Source organism: Chiloscyllium punctatum, chromosome 26, assembly GCF_047496795.1.
Source record: "Chiloscyllium punctatum isolate Juve2018m chromosome 26, sChiPun1.3, whole genome shotgun sequence".
Lineage (NCBI taxonomy): Eukaryota > Metazoa > Chordata > Chondrichthyes > Orectolobiformes > Hemiscylliidae > Chiloscyllium > Chiloscyllium punctatum.
The window spans coordinates 21,467,489-21,483,166 of NC_092764.1; the positions used below are offsets into that span (position 1 = coordinate 21,467,489).

A 15,678-nucleotide genomic window follows, 5' to 3' on the forward strand; every position below is an offset into this window, starting at 1 on the left:
AATTGGCTTTTGTTGTAAAACAGCAACTTTTATAGTTTTGTCTGAAACCCATTTCATTTTGTCTGTGTTTTTATTGTTAAATGACGGGAAAAAATTAGTACATCATTTTACTATAAAGTTCTATGTTACAGAGAATATAGTTATAGCTGGCTTCCAAGCTAGAGAACAAATGAAATATTAATTTCTTGAGCTGCACAGAAATCCAAAAGTAAGACCACGCTATCTCCAGGATTCTCTACAGTTTGACAGCACAAGGATTTTGAATATTCTTTGAAAAATAAATTGCACTGTAATTTCTACTTGTCCTGAGAACCGATTAAGGCCACCGAACCTGTATTGAATAGGATAGAACATTTTCAACTGTTACTGTTTAGTTTTCGGGACACTATCCATGACTTGATGACACCTGACAGTGTGTCAGTTTTTGTACATTGGCTGCTAACATTCTAAAATGAAATAGAATTGATGCTTTTTTTTTAAGGCCTTGATTAGAGCAGATACAGAAATGGACAGGAATGGAATTTTGTGCTGCTAGTTGACTTACCAGCCATCAGGTTCTAAACCACTTTGGGCCATATTTCCTGAGGAGGGAGGAGGCTGGGGGCCAAGACTATCTGCTTTGATTTGCCTAATTAATGGTATAATAAGCCTTTTGTTGGGCCTTGTTAGGAAATTTCCTGTAGGACTCCATGTGCCCAGAAACTTGGGAGCTCAGTGAACCTGTCTGGAGCTCTGAAAGCCAATGCTTACAATAAACCTATTGGACTATAACCTGGTGGGATTTTTAACTTTGTCTAACACTGGATCCTCCACATCATGGCAGTGCTGCAGCTGCAGACTACATGTCCAGTGTTCCATGTTTGTTTAGAGACATTCCTTATCTTCTGCAGCTGCAGGCCACGCTAAGGAGTAGTTACTAGCTTAGTTGCTATGGACAAATCTTTTAAGTTTGAAAATAAAATTGGAAAGAGGGCATCTCTATCTTGGGGCACCTACTCCTCACCTAGTTGCAAAGGCATCTTGCTGTTCCTTCAATACTGAGAGCCTTTTATCAGCCCTCTGTCATCAGGTGCCGACTTGACCAGCTGAATTAAACTCAAGCCCACGGTGTGTCCAATAATTTTCCAAATAGAGAAAAACCACAGCAGTCAGCAGCCTTTGCATCCAAGTTGGAGGCTGGCAGTTGAGTTTTTGCCATAGAATGACCCAATTTGCCTGCAGTCAGATGAGTACTTTTTAATTGTAGATACTGTTCATAATCTGTGCACACTAAGATCCATGAGCAACAAACATAGCCAGGTATTTTTCTTCGTGCTCTTCTTGGACTGTCACCAGAGATGATGTGGTTAACCCATGACCATCTGACTCCGAGACAAGAATGCTACAGTGAACCTATTTATTTCTGTTCCTTTAGCACTGAAATCCTTGAAAAAGCAAAAATGAAATTCTGCAACATGCTTTTCAGGACATGTTCTGGTATGATAGAAACCTTGTTTAAAAAAAAGTTTTACTTTTAAGTTGGTTGTCAATTGGAAAATCATTATTTAATTTAGGCTACCTACTCAGCTTTTATATCAGTTATAAAAATGAGAAAAATGCCGATTATATCTATCACACGCTGCCTAGGAAATAAGATCAAGCTGTAAGTCAACAAAGTGGTTAGTTGGTACGTGGGAGTGAATACAAGAGAGTAATGTTGTTTGAGTCCCACTGACATCAAAAATCATCAATTGCAGCTGCAGTTAATATCTACTATCTGCACATTGAGACTACATTTGAGCTGTGAAATCATCGCTGGATATCCATTGCTTTGTTTAAACAAATCAGCATGATGGAGTTCATGTGAAGTTTTGTATTCTTTCTGGAACAAATGCCTGTGGTTGTATTGTTTTGTTCTCCTGATATATGACCTTAAACGTACAGAACATGAAAAGCCTAAATAGCTAGGTGCATTTTAAAAAAAATGGCAACAGCAAGCATGACTTTCAGAGGAAGATCACACTTACTTTTCTTTGAGGAGATGACAGACTGGGCAACTGGGAAAGTGCAGAGGATATACTGTACATGGGTTTTCAGAAAGCATTTGATAAGGAGAGAGTGCAGGTAAGGTGGAATGGGTGTTAAAGCAGATTTTTGATGTGGCAGAAAGTGGATTATTGTGTTCTGCACAGGTTGGTTCATCAACTGTTTCTGTTCCACATAGTGATTTTTACATGGGGCGAGAGGAGATGGTGCCGTACTTTGCAGACAATAAGAGGTGCAATAGTCTAAACTTGGCAGTTAGCAGAAAAGGACAGTACTTGCTGCTGACTGGATTTCTTCATTTCACCACATATGTGTGTGGACTCCAGAGGCTCCTTTCCGTTTTACACACTAATGACAGCAAACTTGGACAGGTTTGCAGTAAGTATAGCTCAACTTTGTGGCAGTATGTTATTTTGGGAAGGAAAGGTGGTAAGAGAATATTGATGAGATGGGCAAGGGTGGAAAAGAGACAGTTGGAATTGATGTCTGTAAATGAGGGATTCTGGATTAGTGGTGCTGGAAGAGCACAGCAGTTCAGGCAGCATCCAAGGATCTGAGGAAGGGCTTTTGCCCGAAACGTCGATTTCGATGCTCCTTGGATGCTGCCTGAACTGCTGTGCTCTTCCAGCACCACTAATCCAGAATCTGGTTTCCAGCATCTGCAGTCATTGTTTTTACCTTGTAAATGAGGGATGACAGGTAATGCTTTGAATAGTAATAATTATATTATTGATGAGGTTCATAGAACAGAGGAATTGAGGGTTCTGGTTAGGAGGACATTAAAAGCAGAACCTCAAGTAACTGTGGCCATTACAAAGATCCAGAGGTATAAAATATAAAAGTTGAGAGGAAACCTTAGCAAGATTGTGGTTGATGGACTTCATGAAATCTTGGCTTCCTTACTATGCAAAGGCAGTAAGATGCTGTTCAATGCAAATCTTTGACTGAAACAATAGCTGTATTTCTCCATCCTTAAGTGCTGCTAGACCTGCTGATATTTCCAGTGTTTGTTGTTATTTAAGATTTCTAGAATTTAAAATGCATTGCTTTTGTTTTCATGAAGATGCAGCCCGGTTTGAGGAAAAATGGGACTGTTTGTATTGGAAACAAATGAGATGATTTGATCAAAACGTTTAAAGTAATGGGATGGAACATAGTAAATAGACTGTGTTCAACATTCTATGTAAGTGAGTTATTATAGTGAGCAGAGTAAGGTATGGTATACATGCTTGTGAGGTACATTACTGAAATTACTCTTTGAAGTAGTATAGGGACCATACCAGCATTGAAGACTTGTTTAGATAGTAGAAGACAAGAAATGAAGAGATATCATGGAATGAATGTCAATGAAATTAGGATAACTGGTGGTGTGGGACGTAAACACAAATATAGTGGTTAGATTGAATGCTTATTTCTCTATTTTCTACATAGTTCCATGTAAGTGGTGTTTATGAACTATTCATGACTTGATATTGAATTGCTCTATTAAACTATTCTTCTATTACTGCATAATTTTGAATACTTGAACAGTGATAACACTCAACATGACAATTACAAATTTTGGCCTTTAGATTTCAGTTGTATCTGGAGGGATTATTTAAAAATGTACATTATGCTGGGAGAAACTAAACGCAGGAGCCACTGATGGCAGTAGTAGTGGGAACAATATGAACAAATGAATTGAGTATCACACAAGTACACTACACAATGTTAAAAGCACATCAAAAAAGCACAAGTGTCATTTTCACAGTAAACTGAATTCTGGCTAGTAATCATAATGATTGCATTTGGTGTGTGTTCTCAAAGCTGGAGGTAATTTTTCCATCTTCTTCCATGGCACATGGAAATAAAATCAAGAAATAAAAGATAGCCAAGTAGCAACCACAGTCAATTCTCATAAATAGGTGAAAACAATGACTGCAGATGCTGGAAACCAGATTCGAGATTAACGGTGCTGGAAGAGCACAGCAGTTCAGGTAGCATCCGAGGAGCAGTAAAATCGACGTTTCGGGCAAAAGCCCTTCATCAGGAATACAGGCAGAGAGCCTGAAGGGTGGAGAGATAAGTGAGAGGAGGGTGGGGGTGGGGTCTGACACCTCCCTCCCCTTCCTGGACCTCGTCATCTCCTTTAATGACGACCGACTTGACACCGACATTTTTTACAAACCCACTGACTCCCACAGCGACCTAGATTACACCTCTTCCCACCCTACCTCCTGCAAAAATGCCATCCCGTATTTCCAATGCCTCCGCTGTATCTGCTCCCAGGAGGACCACTTCCACCACAGAACACACCAGATAGCTTCCTTCTTTAGAGACCGCAATTTCCCTTCCCACGTGGTTAAAGGTTATCTCCAACGCATCTTGTCTACATCCCGCACCTCTGCCCTGAGACCCCACCCCTCCAACCGTAACAAGGGCAGAACACCCCTGGTGCTCACCTTCCACCCGACCAACCTTTGCATAAACCAAATCATCCGCCGACATTTGCGCCACCTCCAAACAGATCCCACCACCAGGAATATATTTCCCTCCACATCCCTTTCTGCCTTCTGCAAAGACCGCTCCCTCTGTGACTACCTGGTCTGGTCCACACCTCCCCCCCCCCCCCCACAACCCACCCTCCCTCCTGGCACCTTACCTTGCCACCGCAGGAATTGCAAAACCTGCGCCCACAACTCCTCCCTCACCTCCATCCAAGGCCCTAAAGGAGCCTTCCACATCCATCAAAGTTTTACCTGCACATCCACCAATATCATTTATTGTATCCGTTGCTCCCGATGCGGTCTCCTCTACATTGGGGAGACTGGACGTCTCCTAGCAGAGCGCTTTAGGGAACATCTCCGGGACACCCGCACCAATCAACCACACCGTCCTGTGGTCCAGAAGATTTCAACTCCCCCTTCCACTCTGCCGAGGACGTGGAGGTCCTGGGCCTCCTTCACCGCTGCTCCCTCACCACCAGACGCCTGGAGGAAGAACGCCTCATCTTCTGCTTCAGAACATTTCAACCCCAGGGCATCAATGTGGACTTCAACAGTTTCCTCATTTCCTCTTCCCCCACCTCTTCCCAGTTCCACACTTCCAGCTCAGCACTGTCCCCATGACTTGTCCTACCTGCCTATCTTCTTTTCCACCTATCCATTCTACCTTCCCCACGGCCTATCACCTTCATCCCCTCCCCCACTCACCTATTGTACTCTATGCTACTTTCTCTCCACCCCCACCCTCCTCTCACTTATCTCTCCACCCTTCAGGCTCTCTGCCTGTATTCCTGATGAAGGGCTTTTGCCTGAAACGTCGATTTTACTGCTCCTCGGATGCTGCCTGAACTGCTGTGCTGTTCCAGCACCACTAATCCAGAATTCTCATAAATACCCTTCTAGTTCATTAATGTCCTTTAGGAAAGGAAATTTGACATTCTTACTTGGTCAGACCCACAGCAGTGTTGTTGATTCTTAACTACCCTCTGAAACTACCTTCCAGTCCAAGATAGCAGTGGAGTAGGCCTCCTGTGTCAGAACTCATGTGCTCCAAACATTTTGCTTTTTATTTTGTTACCCACTTTTTTTATTTGCCTAACTCGTCCTGAGCTTGGACTGTATGGGCAGCAGTGAGACCCCAGCACATGGACCTTGAGCTGGACCCATTGTGGAGGAGGGTGAGCCCCTTTCTGGAGCAAGCACAGGACCTGGAATTTGTGGCTGCGGCATTGACAGAGGTGACATCAGTGAGGTAGGCCCAACAGCAGATGGGGCCTGAGGATCGGAGACTTCATTGTTGATGGGATCTGGTGCTGGTGGCGGTGAAGCAGTAGCAGAAGAGCATCCTGGCAACATCGATGAGGAGGGCTCAGCAGTGAGAGACGTGACTCTGATACTGATTGGTTTGGTGCAAGAGGCGGCGGTGGAGTATCAGCCCAGCGGCAAAGATGATGCCTGTGGATCAGCGACGTCAGAGTTTGTTGAGTCTAGTGTAGACAGCGGCAAAGTGGTTGCAGTGGGATGGTGGCGCAGGTGTCATTGATGGTGATGAGCTGGCTCAGGATTAATGGACTCTCTTCAAGCTATAGGTTCTTTTTTCCTTATTTTTAAATTATTCAAAATGGCACCATTTCATGGCGACAAATGAAAGCTTTTCACTATTTTATTGAATTCTTGCTGTAAAATACACGTGACAATAAAATCAAAATCAAATGGCCCCAGGAAATCACTCGGATCAAAAGCCATTTATGACTGAGTAATAAATGTTGGCCCAGCCAACGACACCCACATCCCATGAATGAATTATTAAAAAATACTTGTCATGTAATTAGTTTGGCATAATTTCCCCACTTGCACTATGTTCCATGAGTAACTTGCAGCAATGGCTATCAGCTTTTTCACAGTCACTTTCTCGCCAGCCTCACTTGTGATAATAATTACAATAATTCACTAAGATTTTTCTTTTACACATCACTGGTTGAAGACTTTGGATTCTGTTCCCTCAAACAATTAAGCATTCTTAGTCATGTGTGAGACCACACCTAGGAGTTGCAACTGCATCAGCTCATTCACACTAAGTGCATTTATATTTTAATAGACCAAAAAATAGCGACACAGAGTTAGTCCAGATCATCAAACAAGCATCAACACAATTAACTCTATTTGGGGACCACTGTTGTAGGGAAGAAACACCTTTCAATCAAACAAAACAAAGCAAAACATCATCAATACTGCTCCAGTGTCACCAGAAAGGAGAAAAGAAACTTTATGGTAAATTCCCTGGGACGCAAGTGCAAAGCAATCCTTTTGGAGGAAGAGTCACTGAACCTGAAACGCTAACTCTGATTTCTGTCCACAGATGCTGCCCGACCTGCTGAGCCTTTCCTGCAATTTCAGTTTTTGTTTCTGATTTCCAGCATCTGCACTTCTTTCAGTTTTTATTTTGCAAAGCAATCAGTATTAGTGTGTACACACAGTAGCAGTTCCTTGCCTTGTCTCACATACAAAGTGGTGCCACTCAAGCTAACTCAGTCTAATAGACAGTGAAGGTTATCCAAGAGTACAACAGGATCTTGATCAACTGGGCTAGTTGGCTAAGGAATGGCAGATGGATTAGATACATTTGAGGTGTTGCATATTGATGAGACAAACCAGTTAATGGTAGGGCCCTGGGAAGTGTTGTCAAAAAGGGATCTAGGGGTGCAGGTACATAGCTCCAAGAAAGTGCCATCATGGGTGGATTGGGTGGTGAAGAAGTTTGGCACTCTGCTTCATTGGTCAGACCGTTGAGTGCAAGAGTAGGGATGTCATGTTAAGGCTGTACAATACATTGGTAAGGCTACATTTTGAATACTAAATACAATTCTGATCACCCAGGTGTAGGAAGACTGATATTAAACTGGAAAGGATACAAAAATGTTTTACAAGGATGTTACCAACTCTGGAGGATTTGAACAATAAGGAGAGGCTGGGACATTTTTCCCCGGGAGCATAAAGGGCTGAGGGGTGACCCTAGAAGTTTATGAAATCATCAGGGTCATAGATAAGCTGAATAGCCAAGTTCTTTTCCCCAAGGTAGGGTGTCCTAAACTGGGTGGCATAGTTTAAGGTGAGAGAGGAAAGATTTAAAAGGGATCTGAGGGGCAACTTTTTCACACAGAGAGTGATGCATATATGGAACAAGCTGCTCGAGCAAGTGATAGAGGCGATTACAATTACAGCATTTAAAAGACATTTGCACAGACACACAGATAGAAAAGTTTTAAAGGGATATAGGTCAAATGCAGGCAAATGGGAATAGTTTAGTTTAGGGAGCATGGTCAGCATGGACAACTTAGGCTGAAGGGTCTGTTTCCGTGCTGTTTGGCTCAATGAGAGAGATGTGTTGCCACACACTTCAACTCTGATCTCCAGTACCTGCAGTCCTCATGTTCTGTCAATGAGAGAGATGTCTAAGTTCCTTTGTAGACTATGTAATTATTTATAATACAGTGACTGATACAAATAATAATTAAATCACAATACTATACCAGTGAGTGGACCTGATGTCACAAAGTTTTTGTATAATAAGGACTTGTATGCTATCCTCCCATTGGATAAGAATACAAATTGTTCATTCTTTGTGTACCACACTGATATTATGTAGGTACCATTAGAGTTGTATCATGAAGGATTACTGCCTCCTTGTGTGGATATTTATATGAAACATTCATCTGTGACTGATTAACAGAAATCTGGAGTGTACTATTATAATGAAGATTGTTCAGACAACTTGGGAAACAAAACTGCCCGGAATATCTAAAGGTGAGTGTTCTATTACTGTCGTTTCCACATTGATTCCTTCAAGTGACTATTTGATAATGCAAAGTTAAACTTCATCGTACATTGTTGCCGTATGTTAATTTGATCAAGAAGACCAGAATTTAAATGTTGAAACCTTGAATGTTATCGCATTGGTTATCACATTGTACAGCTTTTGAGCCAGTAAGTTTCTACTATACATATCTCTAGACAACAGTCTTTCTTTTTCCCTTACAGCTTGATTTGCCATTTCTTTTTTCTTGACCTCCAAAATTTACATGTTACTCCGAGCATTAACTATTGACGGTGTTTCTCATGGTAACCAAGACATGCATTTGGGTGTGCAATATTAGCAATGTTTGTGATTTTTGAATAACTGTCTCTAAAGATGCTGTTCTAGTGATTAAAATATGTAATTGATCAGGTTAATTGTTATGTAATTACAGTGCAATGCAGTGCTATATTTTGTTTGTAGCTCTATAGGATGTTAAATTTCCACCAAACAAAGGTACTGGCTTTAAACATTCTAAAAAGAGCATTTTTGAATAAACTTGTAAGGTAGTTAATCTGATTTAAGTAAGGGACTTAGCGGTATTTAGGGGCTAATGGAAAAACACACGAGTGACTCATCATTGATCTGACTATCTTCTAACTTTGTTTCAAAGTGGTGATTTTTGACAGCCCTCCATTGACAAAGGCACAGCTGAATTCTGATTGTTTTGTAGCTGGTATCGCCCATATCCTTGTTGGGAAAAACATTTAGCCACAGGCACATTGGATTGTATAATGACAAGTGACAGTGTTATGAGTTCTTTCTTATATTGAGCCTTTTGACCATAATAATGTGATCTCAATTTTCAATTCATTTCCTTTGTATTCTGGTTCTTAACCTATTCTAACTTGAAAAACATTACTGCAGTTGCTACAAGTTAAAGAGGGACATAATGCCTGGAACAACATAAGATATGAAAATGACAAAATAAGACTGCAGGTCCTGTTGAATTTAATTTGTAAATTATTTATTGGTCATGTAGGAACAGGAATAAACCATTCAATCTTTGAGTGTTTCTTTCATTCAATTAGAATTTGGCTGATCTGTACTTCATTCATTTTTTTTATTGTTGCTTGAGGCTTTGATACCCTTACCAAACAAAAATCTATTCGTCTCTTGATTTAAAATTTAATTTGACTTTGTATCCCACAGCTTTATGGAAAAGTGAGTTCCAGATTATAATACCATTTCTACGAAAGATGCATCCTGATTTCATTTCTACATGGTCTAGTTCTAGTTTCGAGAATATACCCTTTAGTTCAGCATTTCTCTACTAGAGAAAATTGTTTCTCTGTATCTATTCTGTGAAGTCACTGTGTCATTTAAAATACTTCACTAAATCACTTCTTAACATTCTACACTTGAGGGAATACAAGTCAAGTTGAACCTCTGTAACCCTTTGAATGCTGATATGCTTCTTACAAAGTACTTAATTCCTGAGATTCTGTGCTCAAAGCTGAAAGCAGTACTTCATGTGAAACCTGTCCACTGATTTAAGTATGTTTCATGGGAGAGTACCTACTTACTGTAAAATATTCTGTAGCAAAAGATAAATTGTTAAATTTTGGGCAACTAGGATGTCATTTACTTCATCACCAGTAGTTTGAGTTCTGAAGAATGCAAGATATTATTAAAAGGTCACATTTGTGCACTTACTAGTGTGCCATGAACCTGTTATTTTGCCTATGCTTTAAACCTAAAGATAGCCTGACAATAACTTGGACAGGAAATCTGTGGCCTTTTAGTGACATCATGAATGGGAACAGCCGTGAGCAACACTCAATTCATGACATCATTTAAAACCAACAACAACACCTTGCATTTATGTAGCTCTTTCAACATTGTAAAAAATCCCACAGTAAATCACAAGTACATAATCAAAATTTGACAACGAACCGCTTGGGAGATATTAGGCTTATAATCCAAAACTTGATCAAGGAGGTCGGTCTTAAAGAACACCTTCAAGGAGGAAAGAGCAATCTAAGAAGAGAATTCCAGTGTTTTAAGATCGTAGCAGCTGGAAGAATGGCTATCAACGGTGCAGTAATTAAAATCAGGGATGCACGAGAGGTCTGAGGAATGCTCATATCCCAGAAGGTTAAAAATGAAACACAGGGACATCCTTTTAGCCCATTGTGTCCCTGCCAGTTAGAACAAAACTGTATTACCTTCACCAACTTTACAGTTTTTGTGACCATAGAAAATGGCATTTTGAGTGTTTCCCAGTTTCTTTTGCAAAGAAGTGAGTTTTTGTTTCAAACCAACAGCATTGTCTATCTTTACTACCCTTTCAGGAAGTGAGTTCCAGTTCCTCACCATCCTCTAAGTGACTGAAAGCAATTCTTTTCAATTCCCTTTTAATCTTTTTACAAATTCTTTCAGCTCCCGTTATAATCTTCGGTGGTTTACTTTCCTGCTAAAGGAACTGGTGTTATGATGTCCAATCCATCAAGTCTCTATATAATTCTGTACACTTCTATTAAATCTCTACTCTGTTCCAAAAGATAATAGCCTCAACCTACCTAATCTTCTATAGATAAAAATTTGTATTCTTGGTAACATTTTTGTAAACTCCTCTGTACCCAATGTATTGTAGTCAAATTATTTTTATAATGTAGCAACTTTAACTATCCTGTAACTGTTTTTTGCTAGCTGTGGCAGTTCCTTAGCTTTTGCTCAATCTGTTTTGTACAGTTCTAACGGTGTTCCTGTTCTTTCGTTAATAAAGATAAATATCCTGTATGACTTAACAACCTTAACTGTCCTTCGTGGGTGTTTGTATAGGCACCCCAAATATATCTATTCCACCACATATCTCTGTATCCTACTATTTGTGATATATTCATTTGCTTTGTTTGCGTTGCCTCCAACTTCTTGTTGAATGTCATTTATTACTCAGCTGCCAATCTTACCAGTTAGAAATGGTGCTGGGTAAAAAGTTAATGCATAAGGTAAGACTTAGAGATTGGGGTAATAAATAATAGCATGGCTGGATGCAAATCAGGGTTTTGTGATAAAGCGATAAAGCGACATTTCCAAATTGTCAAGCTGTAATTAGCAAGTGCTGTAAGAATCAGCATTGGAATCTCAGCTATTCGCAGTATATTGTGTGTAGATGATAGATGAAGAGAATGAGAGTAATCTGTCCAAGTTTGCTTGTGATTTTTCAAAGAAGCAAAATGGGACTGTAAGTTGTGAAGGGAAAATGCTTTTCTGGATGTCATATTTTAGAGTTGTTTTTGCTCCTGCAATTTCAAGTGCCACTTAATTTGTCATTTGGCAGTGCTTTGTGAACTTTGTCCTGCTGTGACCCCATTTCAAGGTTCAAAAATTGCCATGACTGTCAGAAAGCAGGCAGGAGCTGGGGAAAATGGGGTGAGCTCTGTAGCAGCCACCGCTGTTTTGGTTTGCCATTTTGGGAATCCCAGGAGGTGTGAGCTTTTCATGAGATGTCTTAGCATTCATGTTTCAAAAACTTGAGTTTTTTTTCATAGGCTTTTACTTATTACAAGGTGTCATGTATTACATGAAACCATCACTTAGCACAGCCATTATCAAATGGCAAACAGCCTTTTATTTTACACTGATGGGGGGGAAGATAATTCCTACTGGTAAATCAGAAGACTTCTCCAACAATAGAGATTTAAGCAGTTGAAATATTAGTCTACAATGACAGTGACGCTCATACATATTAAAAAGAACTGCAATTTTGGACATCACAACAATGACACATTTTGAAATCTAATTAAGAAATGGAGATCATTGTCACAAGCATATAAGCCCAGCCAACATTCATTCATTCTGTCCCAGAAGGAGCTGAAGTCTTTTACAGAACTGTCAGGTTGGGAACTAGGGATACCTCAACTTGATGGAAAGTGTTGATTTCAGTTTTAGAAATATCATCACCTGAGTGTCTGTCCAGAACAGACTTGCAGGATCAAAGTAGGTGCTAAGCACTAACCATCCAGCAGGATATCTTTCAGAAATGTGTTTATGGTGTTGTTTACTGGAACGACAACACATCTCCAGTAAAGTTGTTTTGCTTTAGGCTCTTTGAATGCTTAATGTCCAAAAATCATTTTAGCCTCATAGTTGCTGTTCATTTCAAAAGCCTCACTTCTTGGGAAGTGTAGGGTTAATCATTTTGATAGTAAGAATAGAAAAAGCATTTTTGTTTTTGTCAAACTTCTAATATTCATTTTCAAAGAGACTCCAGTGTATTCACACAGGGCATATGAAACAACACCATGTAGGTACATCCAACAATAAGGAAGGCAAAGGAGTTACAGTGCTAGAATAAGGAAGCCTTGCTATACTTGTACTGGGCTTGATGAGATCACACCTGGAACACAACACATTTTTAGGCTCAATATTTTAGGAATAAAATATTTACCTTGGAAGTGGTTCAATGAATGGTCATTCTATTGGTTTCTGGGATGAGTGAGTTGGCCAATGATGTCCCGCTAATTAAATTTGGCCTATACTGTGAAGTTTTTAAGTGATTGCATTGAAATGTGCATGATTCTGAATGAGTGTGGTATAGAGGCTGTCTCCTCTGGCTGGACAGTCTTAAAAATGGTATCCCAGCCCTAAGATTAAATGTTGACCATTTAGGACATGGATGAGCAGAAATATAATTACTTTGTGTTGTGAATCTTTGGAATTCTCTATCCCAGACATTGTGGATGCTCTGTCATTAAGTATGTCCAGGGCTGGCATAGATTGTTTGATATCTTGCTATCAAAAGTTGAGGCAGTATGAGGTAAAGAAGAGTTAAAGCAGAAAATCAGCCATACCTGTATTAAATCTGTAATGGGGAACTTTGTTTAAAATAAATCCTTGTTAAAATATACATTGAATAGTTTAAACATCTCATCCTCATTAACCTCACTTGTTACTCCCTCAAAAAATTTGTATTCCGATAAGCCTTACTGTAGCAATTCCATGGACAATCTTTGATCAATTGTGCATTTCTGAAGCATTTATACTGTTCCTTAGAACTTTCTTCAATAATTTGACCATTACTCAGATTAGGCTGACAAGGCTGTAATTACTTGTTCTGTACCTTCCTCCTTTTTTAAATAATGGAACATTGGAAATTTTCTACTCATCTACTAACACCATGCCTGGACCAAGAGATGACTGGAAAAGGGGATAGCGCCTTTGCTCTGTGCTTATTTCTTTTCCTAGCTTGGGATACATTTAAAGCCTCGTGTCTTGACAGTTTCAAAATTGTTAAACCCCTTGCTGTCTTCGTGTATTTATACCATTCAAAGTTTCTCAATTCTTCTCAACTGTATTATCTGCATTGTTCCCCCAGTTACTGTGAAGATAATTGTGAAATGTTTATTTCACAATGCCTTCCGCCTCCATGTGCAAGTGAACCTTTTTTGGTTTTCAATGGCTTTACTCTTTCTTTCAATTTTCTGGTGATCATTAGATGTTAATAAAACATCATTGGGTTTTCCTTCCTCACAATTCATTTTTACATCCTTCATTTGCTTTTCTAATTTCCTTTTTATTTCACCCTCAAAGTTTCAATAGTGTTTGGTGCTCTCTGTCGAACTCTTGGTACCTGACATGACAATTACTTTTTACCTTATTGTATTCCATATGATGTTTGATATCCAAAGAATGTCTTGAGATATGATCCCCTTGCCTTTTCTTTGGAGAACACATTTGCTTTGAACTGTATGGAATGCCTCATATTTGAAATGCTATTTCAACATTTCCAGAATAGTTGAATGAGAAATGGTGACTCATCTAAAGTTGTGCACCCTTCCACCCAATGTCCTGTGGAAAATTCTACTGTATGTCGCTGAACGCGTGTTCCAGCGAGCTGGATTAATTACCTGAAGAACATTAGTTGAAATCCCTCAATATAACTTATAAGGCTTTTAGTTTATATGAAATGAAATTTGTAGATAAGAGTTAGAAATGCTTACACTCACCAGAAAGGTGTTGAATGGTCAAAATCCAGGTGGTTCACGAATATCTTTTAGGCAATGCAACCCACTGTCCTTAGCTAATATGGCTGCTCTAGATTCCAGTCCTTTTAACATGTGTTAAATAGTGGTTAACAAATAGTAAATATAGATTCTTGTATTATCGCCACCTAATTGTTGTAACTGATTCCTTTCATGGATTGAAATGTTTTAGAGTCAGAAGCGTAGATCGAAAATGGCTACAGTATTCATTTGACTACAAATAGTGGTAATCTTTGAGACACCTATGTGGAATAAACAAAGACATCTGCACTGAAATTATAATACTTATATAAAGATATTGAAACCCACCAACTAAGTTGGCATCATGAATTTTGCATCTCCTGTTTAATTTCCACATGCATGGAGATTTTGCATATCGAGAGACAAAAATCTTGTCTGACAGCTGTTTTGAAAGACAGTGAAGCTAGGTTCCAGAAGCGGAGAGAAGCACGTGGATCCATAATAACAAAGCCTGTAAGGCTTGTTTCCTCTCCCTCTCCCTGCTTGATCTCTCAGCATTGTGGAAAAATAGTGCCTGGTGACAAAAAAAAACTCAGGAATGCAACCATTCATCAAGATATCCACAGATTCAGCTACAGCTGTGGGTATACATCAATAGTTGACCAAGTGTAACCTTTAACATCTCAAAGATGCTGTGGACATTGAAATAACATGGCCTTAATTATCATTGTCCAGACCAGACATACTTCCTTTTAAACTTAACGCTCGTGTTTGTGTGGGTTTGATGTCACACTTTTTCGTGCTGTCAGTCGTTTATAATTTTATCATTCTTATTTCATTTGGTGAAACATTAGCAATTGTTTTCTTCATTTTCTAGTGAGCTATGTTTGAAGTATGATAACTGCGTGCTTAAAAATATTATTGGTTGTCACCGACTGAGGGGTTTTAAAGAGGGAAGGTGATTCATCCGCCTCACCTGGTTGTAACAGAAGTAAGTTGTCAGTTCATCCAGAAATTTGCAACAAATGCTGATCTTACACATGTTGAGAATGAAGAAAAAGTTCATATTGCCATAATATATTGCAATAGGGAGATTAGAAGTAGGGTGCATTGTTATAATGGAAATGAACTTGTAGATTATTCACTTGTGATCAAAAATGAAATTTATTGTAGAACACATAAGCATACAGCTAGAAAAAAGAAAATGTGTTGTGTTATTCGTGGGTGTCATGAACTAAAATTGTTCCAAACACAGTTCCTTATGCCCCCCAGTTCTAGACACTAGCTAATTTGATGGAGAGAAAGGTGGGTGCCTCAGGTAAACTGAAAATGTTTGAAATTAGAAATTAGCTTAAATCGAATGCATTAA

The 15,678-nt window shown here is 39.4% G+C and overlaps 1 protein-coding gene across 6 annotated transcripts in view; it reads left to right on the top strand.

Annotated features, from left to right (window-relative positions):
- Nucleotides 1–15,678, top strand: part of zdhhc7 (zDHHC palmitoyltransferase 7) — a 75,205-nt gene that overhangs the window by 11,606 nt on the left and 47,921 nt on the right. For 2 of the 6 annotated variants that reach the window (XM_072595923.1, XM_072595922.1), the window contains exons 2-3: nt 8,239–8,312; nt 15,187–15,300. The exons of 2 other annotated variants lie outside the window; for them this stretch is intronic. The gene's annotated coding sequence lies outside the window, so the exon portion shown is untranslated. The remainder of the gene's footprint in view (nt 1–8,238; nt 8,313–15,186; nt 15,301–15,678) is intronic. 2 more of the 6 variants (XM_072595925.1, XM_072595924.1) reach the window with 2 other exon arrangements.